The sequence below is a fragment of the Macrobrachium nipponense genome, chromosome 34 (genome assembly GCF_015104395.2).
Source record: "Macrobrachium nipponense isolate FS-2020 chromosome 34, ASM1510439v2, whole genome shotgun sequence".
NCBI classification, from domain to species: Eukaryota; Metazoa; Arthropoda; class Malacostraca; order Decapoda; family Palaemonidae; genus Macrobrachium; species Macrobrachium nipponense.
In genome coordinates this window covers 23780653-23793942 of record NC_061095.1, presented here as the reverse complement: position 1 = coordinate 23793942, position 13290 = coordinate 23780653, and the positions used below count along the sequence as shown (strand labels likewise).

Here is a 13290-nt window from a genome sequence, read left to right as displayed (position 1 = left end):
CCTACATAATACTGCCGATTATATTTACGTAAATATGCCTTTTTTTGGGGGGGTAGGTACAACTTTTTTTTCTAAAAAGACTTCATCACCTTGTGTTTGTTTTGTTAAAGCATTTTTAAAGTGATTAAATTCTATCATAAATGCTGGACTTTCGTCGCATAATTGCTGTCTTGATGTTAGTCTCATGATTTCAGAGATAAAATCACAGCATTTCCTTTGAGGATAGCAAAGGTTTGTACAAAAAAGGATCTCGAAAATCATCCGATTCTCCTGATGTGTAAGGCGATAAAGGAGGAGTGCTGACTACCCTTATCAGATTCGCTCTGGAGAAAAGAATATGTAAAACAGAAAAATAACACCGCCGTGATATTAAAGGCTCTCAGAGTCTGAGAACGGAGAGAGAGAGAGAGAGAGAGAGAGAGAGAGAGAGAGAGAGAGTAAACATTTTCCGAGAGGTTTTTCCGCAAGGACGCCAAGACGTTTAGTCAGAGGTTAAAGGGACTTGGCCACTCCCAGAGCATATGGCGCTGCGTAGGCGACCAGCCTCTTTTCCTCGACCTTTGATGAAATTCGCGTGTTAGCTGATAAAACTCTCGCGAGGATAATCAGCTCTAAATACCTCATCAGCGTGGATAGCGAGGAGGGTAGGCAGATCTGTATGGTCAGTTTTCAGAATCCTTATTCAGTCATGTAAAAAAAAAAAAAAAAAAAAAAAAAGTGGATGCTCTTCTTAGATGAGATATGAATACTTGATTAGTCTTATACACCTAAGAAAGTGAGATAAAAAAGATCAAATCTTTGATTTACTTTGTGTGTATGTGGAGACGTGAAATATGTAGATAGCAAAAGTGGTTCCTCCTCTTGAGTATGGATTTTTATTTTTTATTTTTTATTTAGAAACAATGATGCAGATAACAAAAGGGTTTTCTCCTCTCGAGCTGATGAAAATTCATTGTCAGTTCTAAATGAAAATAGTTTGTTCATTTTAAAAAAAATTAATGTAGACGCACACAGATGGCTTCCTTTCGGAAGTGATTACCGGGCAGAAATGATTAAAAGAGAGAGTGAAAGGGAAGTGTCGTAAATTTAGTTACTAGTCATCACCGGAGAGGAATATATATGTACACTGAAACAAAAGTGTCATTTTATTTATGTCGTTAAAGAGGAATGACAAAGAGATTCGTATGTTGTCAGTTTCAGTTTACTTTCAAGCTACCTAGTTCGATGTACTGTCGGTGTTTTGGTTTTGTTATATTACGTATAATGTGCACTTCCGCTTTTATAGTTTTTATGAAATCATTTAATCGCAAATGGTTATCAGATTTCGTTTATCGTGTCATGGTTTCTTTATATATCAAGTTACCCTTTTAAATTGTATTGAACTTGCAATACCAAAATATTTTTGTTGCGTTAAGAACACAGGACGTAGAAAACCTTTCCTTTTAGTAATATGGTACGTGTTCGTTAACCAAGATTACCTATGTATAAACTGTATAATTATAAAAGCGTTGACTTTGAATCATTCAAGATTTGCTCGTCATCAGAATATAGATGACAAATCTTGAAACATAGAATTATAGAATAAACTTATTTCAACGTCAAAATAAACGGGTATTTTGTCATTTTGATAAGAAAAGTAACCGGTTACCTTACCAGGTTGCAATCTTGGTATGTATCCAGTAGACGAGGGTTGGCGATCTGTTTGGCCTAGTCTCTACCTTGAAAGTACCTGAAGCGAAAAATAAGGGGGGGAGAGTCATTTAACAAGATAAAAAACGGATTTTAGGTATAATAACCTCCCACCCCATGACATTACTGTAGGTTACAGAGCAATGTTAGTACAGTGTTAATACAAAGCCTAGTTCTCGTCACCGGACAGTCATCAGTAGACTTCATAGTAAAATATATTCTGGAATAGCAAACTGATATTTTAGCTTACTCGGGGAGTAAGCCGACAAACTACTTAGTTGTTGTTGTTAGGAAAGATATGGAAAAGCCCAAAAAGGTGTGAAGAAGGTGTTTCACGTTGAGTTCAAGATACAGGAATTTTAGGATAGGATATTTATGATATATTTATTAGAATAAAAGTGTAAAAAATGAATAATGCGCATGTTAAACAGTACAGAACAATTATACCTAATAAATATAGATTATATATTTTAATTTTCGTTGGTGAAACAAGGCTCTATTTGACCATAGATTTTATTACGCGGCCCGAGTAAGTTGGAGGTCGTATCAAACCTTGTTAAAAATATCGTAGAACATATTTACGTAGTTTAAAAACACGTGTCACGTTTGAACGGTGTTGCTTTAGATACGCAATGCAGGAATATAAGTTAATCGTTCTTCTGGAAAAAGGTAAAATTCTAAATGTGAAGATGCATGACAGTCTCATAAAATTCTCTCAGAGAACATAAATGTTAATGAGACCCGCACAGAAACTTCTACTTCAGCTTCCTTTTCGTGGAAATGCACACTTGCGTAGATGAAGGTGGCAGATATCCTGAAAGATTGTAAACTCGTTATTATTGTACGAAGTATTTCAAACTAGATAACGGATTCTGTATCTTCGGTAGATTACTCTGATTGATCAGTCTTAGAGGAATGTTTTAACTTTCATTAAAAGTTCTTTCCGATTAAAAAAAAAACGCAAATTCGTCCAGCGTCAATCACAGTAGCTTCACCATTAATAGACATCATGCGATAAGCTGATGACTAAAAATATGCCATGAATCATAGGACTCTATTGTAAGGGCGCATTGGTACAATAGTTTTAAGCAGATCTGAGATTTTCCTATGTTAGAAAATGAGTTTTAATTTAACATAAGAGACAAAATGCAGAGGCCGGAGAGAAGCAGGAGAAAATAATCCTGCTTCGTGCTTGCATATATACTTTGATGGTAATTCATATTGTGCTTGTATTCATGCAAACCAACTAGAAAGGTCATAAACCCAGAATAGAATATATTGTTCAGTTACGAATAAAGAGGAAACTGGTCGCAAAGAATTATTCTGGTAGGAATGAATATAAAACGAACAAATTCTCTATTTGTACAAATAAACCAACAGATTCTTTATTGACACAAAGAAACGAACAAACTCTCTGTTTACACAAATAAACTAACAGATTCTCTATTGACACAAATAATAGGGAGCGTTTAGGGAAGAGTGAACACTGGACGTTATATTGGAGAGCGCTATGGAAAATAAAAGGCAAACTCTGGGCAAAGAATTACAATTAAATTTCCGCGTAGCATTTTGTGAAAAGAAAAATCTGATGAGCTTGAATCGTAAGTCTTTCCCGTCAGATTCCTGGGGCGGAATATTCCTTGGGGCTAAAGATTCCTAGGGGTAAAATATTCCTTTGATTCAAAGGAGTCTTTGGTTAATTGAACATTAGGTGGTTTCCCTGACGAGCCTTGCTTTTTTTCATTAGAGAAGAAACCTCTGAAGATAGATTCACTACCCTGTACCAAATTCGCTCCTGGTTTGAGTAGAAAGAGAATGACAGAAGTTTTTTTTTTTTTTTTAAACACTCGAAAAGAGCGATGACGGTATTCACGTTCTTTTGCCTTCCTTAGTTGAAAACTTTTTTTATTCCGTAGTTTCATTTGATTTGATTTACAGATTTACATAAGAGGAGGCGTTCTTCCTTATGGCAGTTTGTAATCCTTGTTTTTTTTTCACAGCTCTAATGAATTTCACTTAAGATCAAACTCTTGAGGTCAATTATTTCGGTATATTATTCTATTTCAGCTCCGGCTTTAATACTGCAAGAGAAGGGAAAATTTTTTAGTAATTTTTGTCCTTAACTCAGTTGGCTTACATTAAAAAAAAAAAAAAAAAAAAAACTACACACACACACACACACACACAGAGAAGAGAACGTATAATTCACTGGTATGTGTAAGATTCATTTTGACTGCATCCGTTATGATGTCAAGCTTGATCAGTTACTTGATACCCGTAATTTAATTTTGCATGTAACTCTTGGAAAAATTATTTAAAAATTTTGTTAGTACCATGTATGATAATAATAAATAGAGTCGGTAGATTTTCTAATTTATCAGAGCAGTAATTCCTGATCATAATAGAAACGACACTTGCCAAGATTTGCCACATTTTCCATAGGAGACATTGATAATGCTTAATTTTTTATACGAAGCTTGCGCGCATCTACTCGTTTGGCGCTCAGTCCTCATTGTAACACGTAACTGCCCTCACCTGACACTTACATGTGATAGTATTTTGCACCATTTTAATTTAGTCATGTGCCCATTGCAGCATATGTACGCTGTCAGAAGTTTACGCAGTGATTAAAGAACAGTATTTAAATAAATTATGGAACTTCATTCTAGGTGACAATAGACAGTAGGAAATAATTTACAAGACGCCATTGTTGTTATTAACTGAGGTGCCAGATTGTGCTGGCCTTGTGATAAAACTTTCTCTTGCTCCTTTAAGCAGATCATTTGTAAACCTTGAGCACATCCTGAAAATAAGGGTTGGAGGAAATGTAATATTGAGTAACAGATAGACGGACATTTGCTTTCATGTTCAAACGCATCTGAAGTCATTTTATATTTGGCCAGATATTACGATTTACGTTCTTTGAAATGTTTGTTTATCCGCAAGGACAGTGCCTTTTAATGTTGTTGAATTTGTTGTTATTACATAAGGCAACAACATTAATAGGATATAAAACATGCTCTAAAACTCTATCTCCCTGTGTGTGTGTGTGTGTGTGTATAGCTCCACTAGAGGAAGAGATTCTAAAAAATAATATCTGCTAGCGAGCACACTCAACGTCAGGAAGCTGTTAAATAGTATTCATTCATGAAATCACCTGTAATCCCTCGACAGAATTCAGGACGGCCCCATTCATGAAAAATCTTCCATGACGTCCCAGTTACGTGATGATCAGCACCGTCATAGTCATGACCCTGATCATCATCGTCATGGGTGTCTCCTCACGTTTCGATTGTGGCCCCGCCCCTGTTTCTGTCACTACTCCCTACCCCTAATGCCTCACCTGGCTACAGGGGCAGCCCTCAACCCCCTGGCCACTCCGCCGACATAATGCCTGAGGCTTTCGTCTTTGTCACCTGTGCGACCTATACGTTTCCATTTACCGCCAGATGTTTGGTGTACTCTCTCTCTCTCTCTCTCTCTCTCTCTCTCTCTCTCTCTCTCTCTCTCTCCTTCTTCTTCTTCTTCTTCTTCTTCTTCTTCTTCTCCTTCAGTAATGTCGTAGTGTGCTTCTATCAACGCCGCGTATATTTCGCTGGCGCGTAATAACTTCAAGTACTCTTGAACTTGAAATTTGGTGGGGATGCTACTTAGCAACTGGGTCTCGCTGCTCATAACTTCAACATCGAATATCTCCCTTGCCAGGCCTTTGAACAATAGGAAATAATGGTTCATTATTCCCTCCAGTCTCATAATTAGGAAGGATACATTTGCACGACAAACTGATGTCGATTCTCGTACCGGGAAAGTCTTTGTAAAGATTTACGTAGCAAAGTTGCTACCTCCAGCCAGGTATGACAGTCTCTCGCAACGTCATATCCGCATAAACGAGGACAAAATTATGATCTGTCTAGGACACAGTGCGTGGAAATGATTAAATGTTCCGAAGTAGTCCATGAAGATGAATCTACTTAGTACTGCGTAGAAAAATGATTAAAATTCTCCTCGTTGCCAAAGCAGAAAGATAATGAAATCATCTCGGGTACCGTGGAGAATCACGTTAATTCTACTTGATAGCATTGCAGGGTACTGCTATTCCTATTGCTGCCCTCTTGGAAGAAAAATGATAAACGAAAGGCTCGCCTCTGTTTCCATTTGTGAAACAACAGATATTCTTCGTGGGTAGAGGCAATGAGATTCTCTCGTTCAAATTTCAGGAAGACAAATCGCTGTTTACTCATTCTGACCATCCTTTTTTTTGGCAGAGAAACAGAACCTGAACTAAACCTTAATAGCTTGATAGGTCACACGGTATTTTGCATTTACTAGCGACCTACCAATGACCTGCGTGTGACTCCCATTCTTAGTATTAACATGCCCGCCGTTAAAGGTAATAACTGAAGGTACCAGGAGAGACTTTTTATGTGCAAGCGTCTTCTTCAATAAGACTCTCATAGAAAGTATGGGATTGGATGTCAAACCTTCCAGCACGTTGGATTTTAACTTGCAGGTTTTACTTACGTAAATGTCGATTTAGCACTTGGCGTTTGTCAGTGAGCTCCCGGCACTGTTCAGTACAAACAGACCTGCACACACAAATATACTAAGGCTCACAAACATATTATATATCTATATATATATATATATATATATATATATATATATATATAATATATATATAGATATATATATTGTGACGAGCTGTCACATTATATATTGTAAATAAAAAAGAATTATTAAAAATACAGTTTTGTATTTTCTGTAAAAACATTCTTATAAATTGTTCTATTCGTATTTAAGCACTTTCTGTTCCTGTTCAAATGCTCCTTGGACATTCTCTAGTCCAGTACTTTAAAAAGTTTACATTTGTTCTGAAAAGAATGTAACAGATGAGAGAATCACAGCTGTTCATACAGTCAACATCTGCTCGGGAAACATATTTATTCATGTGATCGTAATTCTTCATGTGGCTTCTTGTTTCATGCGACTCATGTGATTTCATGTGTTTCATGTGACTTATGTGATTCTTGTTATTCAGTGATCTAAGTCACAGTTCATGTGTATCATGTGATTTATGTGATTCATGTGATTTATGAGATAAGTGTCTGTTGCAGTAAATAAGCTTAAGTATTACATTTTTCACACCAGATCCAGACGGGCACAATAGTAAGTTGCTCTGTTACGAATGGTAAGTGATTCTCTCCATTCATATCCGGTATCGATGATTTGGAGGTATAGTTGGTAGCTTAATGTTAATCGACTGGGACCAGTGTTAATTCACTATCGATAGTGCCCACCCCTTTTCATGAACCACCCTTTTAAGATTCTTCCCAAGCCATTAAACTTCTTCCGACAAACATTTGTGTTAATCCGGATACCGTGTCAATGAGCTAACCTGAATCTTCTTAAATCATAATCATTGAACTAGTTCATTCCTTAGTAAAGACCATTCCGTTGGTCATCTCATTACTTGATTTTGGTTCGTTTTGCGCGCATTAACATGTTCGGACCGATATCGCAATCTTATTCCTCTTAATTGCGGGAATCTCTTTATCACTTGTCAATATTGATAAGTCGTTGAATTTTTATTTTAACTTCTGAATTATCAGTAATGCTCTCATCTGGTTTAAATTATAATTCAGTCCTTCGAAATTGAACTTAGTAATTATCAGCAGTTGCTTAAGACTTATTAAATAGCAATTATTTTTGTTAAGGTAACTAGCTTATTTTTAAATAAGTTTCACGATTTTGTGTGCCATCCTAACTTAATTCTTTGCTAAACATGTTCAATTTAGAGCAATTCTTGCTTAATCTTAAAGATGAACTACCAAGATTACATCTTGCAAAGAAAGTGGAACTCTTGACTATCACCCAGAAATGGCAAATACCTTCAGAGTCCTCCTATGTCAAAGCTAGATTGATAAGAGACATCCTCCAATTTCTAATTGCAAAGCATGTAGTTAAAGAGAGCGACGAAGAAGTAGAAGAACTACGTTACCTGACCGGTGCGGTTGCTACCAGTAAAGAAGATCCAGAAGTAACCAAGATGAAACTACAATTGGAATTGGAGAAAATGATGATACTCAATGCACGAGAAGAAAAAGAAAGGCAAATAAGAAAAGATGAAAGAAGATGAGAAGCTGCATTACAGGAAGTAGAACTCCTAAAGAAAACTGCTAACATACAACTTAAAACCAAGGAAGAAGAACGCAATCTTCCTGAAAAGTTCGACTTCAACAAAGCAAAAAAGCTCATTCCTACATTTGATGAAAAAGAACCCAAAGTATTCTTCGACACTTTTGAGGATACAGCTACCTTGTCGAGTGGCCGGCAGAACACTGGGTAATGCTCATTAGAAACGGTTTCAAAGGTAAGGCAGCTTATGTTTCCTCGCAAATGATTACTGTTAAGGATTATCAGATCCTTAAGAAAGCTATTCTAGACGCTTATTTAATCACAATAGAAGGATATTGTCAAAGTTTCCTCAATTCACAAAAATCTCCAACCCAGACGTTTGTGGAATTTTGTGATACTAAAGTTAGACCATTTCAAAAGTGGATTGACAAAGCTGGAATCAAAGAATTTGAGTCACTTAAAAGTCTGGTAATCATGGAAGAGTTTCTTAGAAAAGTGCCATTTAACATTGCTAACTATATTTTAGATAAGGAGGAAACTGATCTCATGAAAGCAGCTAGTCTGGCATCTTATTTTCTGCGCCATAAATCATATAAACCTGCCCATTATAAAACTACCTTTTTTTCAGACAGATTTTGTACTTACTGCAAGCAGGCAGGACATCTCATTGAAAAGTGCCCAGATCCTCAGTGTAGAAAGTGAAGTCAAAGAACATAAGCCTGGTAAAAAACAGGATTCCAAGAAAACGATGCATGTGACCGTCCCTACTCCGGATTTAGATTCCTTCAAACCTTACACATGCCAAGGTTCAGTAAATGGGAAACCTGTCGTTTGTCTTCGTGATACAGGATCGTCTCAAACTATTATCAACCTACCACCACAGGAGCTGACAATGAAGCAAGAATATGTTGCTGTAACGGACTTGACATCGACCAAGACTCTACCCTTGGCTGAGGTAACACTTCAGTGCCCCTACTACACAGGTAAAGCTACTGTTGCTGTGTCTAATAAACCCTTGCCACATCCATCAATACAGGTACTGATAGGTAATGACCTTGCAGGGGCCAATGCTTTGAATTTAGTAGTAACAGATCCAGAGGTCATTCTGAAACAAGAACTTAAAGTAAATGAAAATAAAATTGTTCAATCTGTATCATAAGTTCCAAAGAAAAATAAAACTCTTGAAACATCTAAAGTAGAGAAGGCTTTGGAATTAGTAAATTTAAGCAAAGTAAAGTTTCAGCAGTTGCAGAGTAATGATCCTAGCCTTACGACATACTGGAAAAGAGTAGAAAATCCATCAGATAACCCCAAGACTCCTTATTTTTATACTGATCACGGCTTACTCTTCAGGCATTTTAGATCTTCCAAAGCACCAGTAACTTCCACGTGGCATGACTGTCACCAGCTTGTCTTACCAGCAACCCTTGTACCACCACTTCTAGATTTGGCTCACACCTCTGAATCCCATCTAGGAGTTAATAAAACCTATCACAGAGTTTTACAGGACTTCTTCTGGCCAGGTATAAAGAAAGATATTAAGGAGTACATAATGTCCTGTTATCAATGCCAGGTCACAGGTAGGCCCAATGAGAGTATTATTTGTGCACCTTTGCAGCCCATCTCGGTACCAAAACAACCTTTTGAGAAAATAATTGACTGTGTAGGACCTATGCCTAAAACTCGGAAAGGTAACGAGTACTTGCTAACTATCTTGTGTCCTACTACTAGATATCCCACTGCAATGCCTATTAAGAACATTAATGCCAAAACCATCATTGGTCAGCTTGTTAGTGTTCACAACCTTTGGATTTCCTAAGATTCTCCAATGTGACAGAGGTACTAATTTTACCAGTAAGTTATTCAAACAAAGTATGCAAGAGTTTAATATTCACAATGTCTATGCTTCGGCATATCATCCACAGACAAATGGAGCTCTTGAAAGGGTACACCAGACCATAAAAAATCTTCTATGTAAATATATGGAGGAGACTGCCCAATCATGGGATGAAAATTTAGAACTCCTCATGTATATGCTACGCAGTGTACCTAATGATTCAACTGGTGTATCACCCTTCAAACTTATGTTTGGCAGGAAACCACGAACAACGCTAAGTATGGTGAAAGAAAATTTCATTCATAATAAGGAGGAGGATACTACCACCCTGTTAGCTTATATGAAAGAACTGAAAGAAAAGTTCCTTTCCATGTATAATTTTGCTAATGAAAATCTTTTGATTTCTCAGGAGAAAATGTCCAACCTTTACAACAGGAAAACAAAGCTGTGAGAATTCAACATTGGCGACCAGGTTCTGGTTTATCATCCGATACCAGGTGCACCCTTAATAGAGAAATTTATGGGACCCTATACCATCGCCAGTAGACCTTCCAAATTAAACTATATAATCTCCACGCCTGACCGACGACGTCCTACTCAAATGGTACATGTTAATCTTATAAAACCATATCGTGCACCTGCTAATGTGGTAAGTCACATCTCTTCTCAAACGGTTTCTGTTGATACCACAGTTTGTAAACAGACACGAATCGCGTCTTCTATTTCTATTATTGAACTAGCCAATTATAAAATTTGGGGTCGTTTAGTTGCCAAACTAGGTACTGGACGAATTCTTTAACAAGCGAAAATCTGCGCAAAGAATCGTTGTTTTACACTTGATCTTGAGGCCTGGAGCTGGGCGGTTCTCTTTCGAGATCGCCATTAATAATTTAGAATAAGACTGCGCCCTCCAACTAAATAGCTTGGAGTAAGTAACTGTATTGATTGATCAATTCCATTTGTAATTTACTGGTCGATTCAAATTCAAATTTGTTACTTCTGTTTTGATTGGTTTTGTTGTAATATACTTATTATTGTTTTTTGTAAGTTGTAATGTAAGAGTAATTTAATTTTGATTTAGGTCTGTTGACATTTTCTCTGTAAAGTAGGATAAAAATATTATTGTAATTATTTCATTTGCAGAATGAAATGTCTGTAACGACTTCAACGTCGTGACGTTACATGCCTCGTTCGTATGGTTGGTTGAAGTGTCAATGGTCTTATTCTGATTGGGCAGGCGCAAGCCCCCTGCAGTTGACAAAAATGACATTTCCAAGTGCTCTGCGGAATCAAGGAAACTTTAAAGTAAGTTCGCTCCAATTTGTGCCTTGTGGTATGTAAATTGTCCTCAAGGTCAACTCGTTCATAAATTACTTCATTGTCAACAACAGCAAACAAAAGTGTCAACGAGTTTAGTTCGCGAAAGCTGAATGTTTGAATGCCTAACTAGTTGGTTCCGTAAATGACTCGTCGTCTAGAAAAGTGGCTATTATCAGTTATCGACCCAAAGTTGGTGTTTTGAAGCAATACCTCTTGTGTTCCATTTCTCATAACTGGGTCGCTGAATTCATCGTTCGAGTGTTGTACTACTGTTTACTGTTCAATCTCGTAAACATGCCTCCCAGGAAAGTGAAATCTTCGACTCAGAAGAAATTTGGCATTGCCTTTGAGACCTGGACTATTGAAAGTTTGGACGCCGAGGCCATCTTAGCAGATGCAGAGAACGCCACTGTTGATGAACTAAGCTTATCATTGAACTCTCTTCGTGAATCATATAGTGATTTGAAAAGAGTCTCCGCAGGCAATCTGACTTGTGACGAAACTTTGAAAACATTGCGTGATGCGGGTGTTACCTTCCACAAGCTGAGGACGCAGATAAATGAACGAATGGAAAAGCTATCGGTAAAAGACGACATTCCTAAGCATGCTAATGAGGTCAGCAAATCTAATTCGTCATTCGTCCAATTGAAGAAACTTTCTTGTCCGACGTGGGATGGTGAAGTTCGATCGTATAAAAGATTCAAGAAAAATTTCGAGCTATTAGTTCAGGGCCAGATGTCTGGGGAGATGGCACTTTTAAGACTGAGAGAAGCATTGCGAGAAAACTCGAGAGAAGGCCTCATTGTTCAGTCGAAATCGAGCTTGGATGAAGCATGGTCAGCATTAGATTGCATTTACGGAAGGGGAAACACCATCCGTGACGCAGTCCGGCTCAAGGACGTTCCATGTCAGAAGCGAGTCTGATGCAGATGGTCTTCGTCGATTGGTAACGGAACTTACTGTCGCTAAAGAGGACCTGAGATCGGTAAACCGAACGTCTGCGTTAGGTGAGTCGGCATTTTCCATCGTAATGGAAAAAATTCCAGTAGAACTGCGCAGGAGAATCGACAGAAAAATTCTGGCAGACAACCTTGATGCTGAAGCCTCCTTCGATCTACTCTTAGGAATGGCTGACACTGCAGCCTCAATCGAAGAAACAGCTAAATTGCGAGCAGAAGCTCATTCTAGTTACATTTTCAGAGAAGAGCCGACGATGGTCGTTAAGAATTATCAGGTTAGCAGTAAGGACAGAAACATTGGTAACAGCGGTTCGAAAGGTGTCAAGCCTGGCAAGAATGGAACGCCCAAAAAGGGTAACGGTTGGAAGGAATCGAAAACCAGGAAGCCAAAAAATTCCCCATCTTCCGTTCAATCGTGTGTTTTTCATTCTATGGCTGATCACCAAACTTCTGAATGCAGTGTTCCTAGGTCTTTCATCCATAAAAAAGAAAGAAGCCTTGAAAGAACATAACCAGTGTGAAAAGGGCTTTGGTTCTCACCCCTCAAATCAGTGCAGAAATAAGCACGTTTGTCAGGAGGTTAATTGCAAGATGCCAGACAACCATCATACTCTATTGCATGCTGCTTGCCTAGCTGCAACAAGCATGGTTTATGGTCCTGTTGATTGCGAGAAACTCCGTCATCATCTAGGCCAGAACACAATGAGACCTAGTCATACAGCCTTCATGAAAAGGAAAGGGAATCTTTTTGATGTTTCAGTTCTTTATGATTTGGGAGCCACTGTCTCACAGATTCTGAACTCGGTGGCAAGGGAAGCTTGTATCAAACCAGTATCCAGAATCAAGAACTTAATGATGAGGACTGCTGGGGAGAGCCAGCCACAAGATTGGGGACCGACTGATCTGTACAGCATCCCACTCTACGATGCAGAAGGTAACTTCGTGACTGCAGTTGATTGCATTGGTGTCGATTACATCGGTGAACTTGATGGAGGCAGTTATCATGCAGCTGCTGACATGTTCAAAGATGATGTCGATCCATCAGAACTTTTAGAGCCTGTTCACGGTGACATCGAGTTGCTCATCGGAGACAATCATGCCAGCATATTTCCGCGAACTGTGAAGACAAGAGAAAACCTTGTTTTAGCTGAGACTAACTTCGGGTTCATTCTACATGGTTCTCACGAGACATTTTTTGCTGCCAATTCTCATGAACCAAGTGTGATGCTGTCGGAGCTCCTCAACAGAAAGATTTCTGCTGTTCTTCTGCAGTCACTTGCAGTAAGTCATGCTGAACGGCTGAAAGGGGAAGTTTCCACAGATAAAGCCCGGAGCAATGGCTACGTGCAG

The 13290-nt window shown here is 38.2% G+C and overlaps 1 protein-coding gene across 1 annotated transcript in view; it reads right to left on the bottom strand.

The window, feature by feature from the left end:
* LOC135207966 (high-affinity choline transporter 1-like) overlaps window positions 1-13290 on the bottom strand; it is a 195761-nt gene that overhangs the window by 137890 nt on the left and 44581 nt on the right. Inside the window, exon 2 of the mRNA XM_064239996.1 lies at window positions 1654-1729. The gene's annotated coding sequence lies outside the window, so the exon portion shown is untranslated. The remainder of the gene's footprint in view (window positions 1-1653; window positions 1730-13290) is intronic.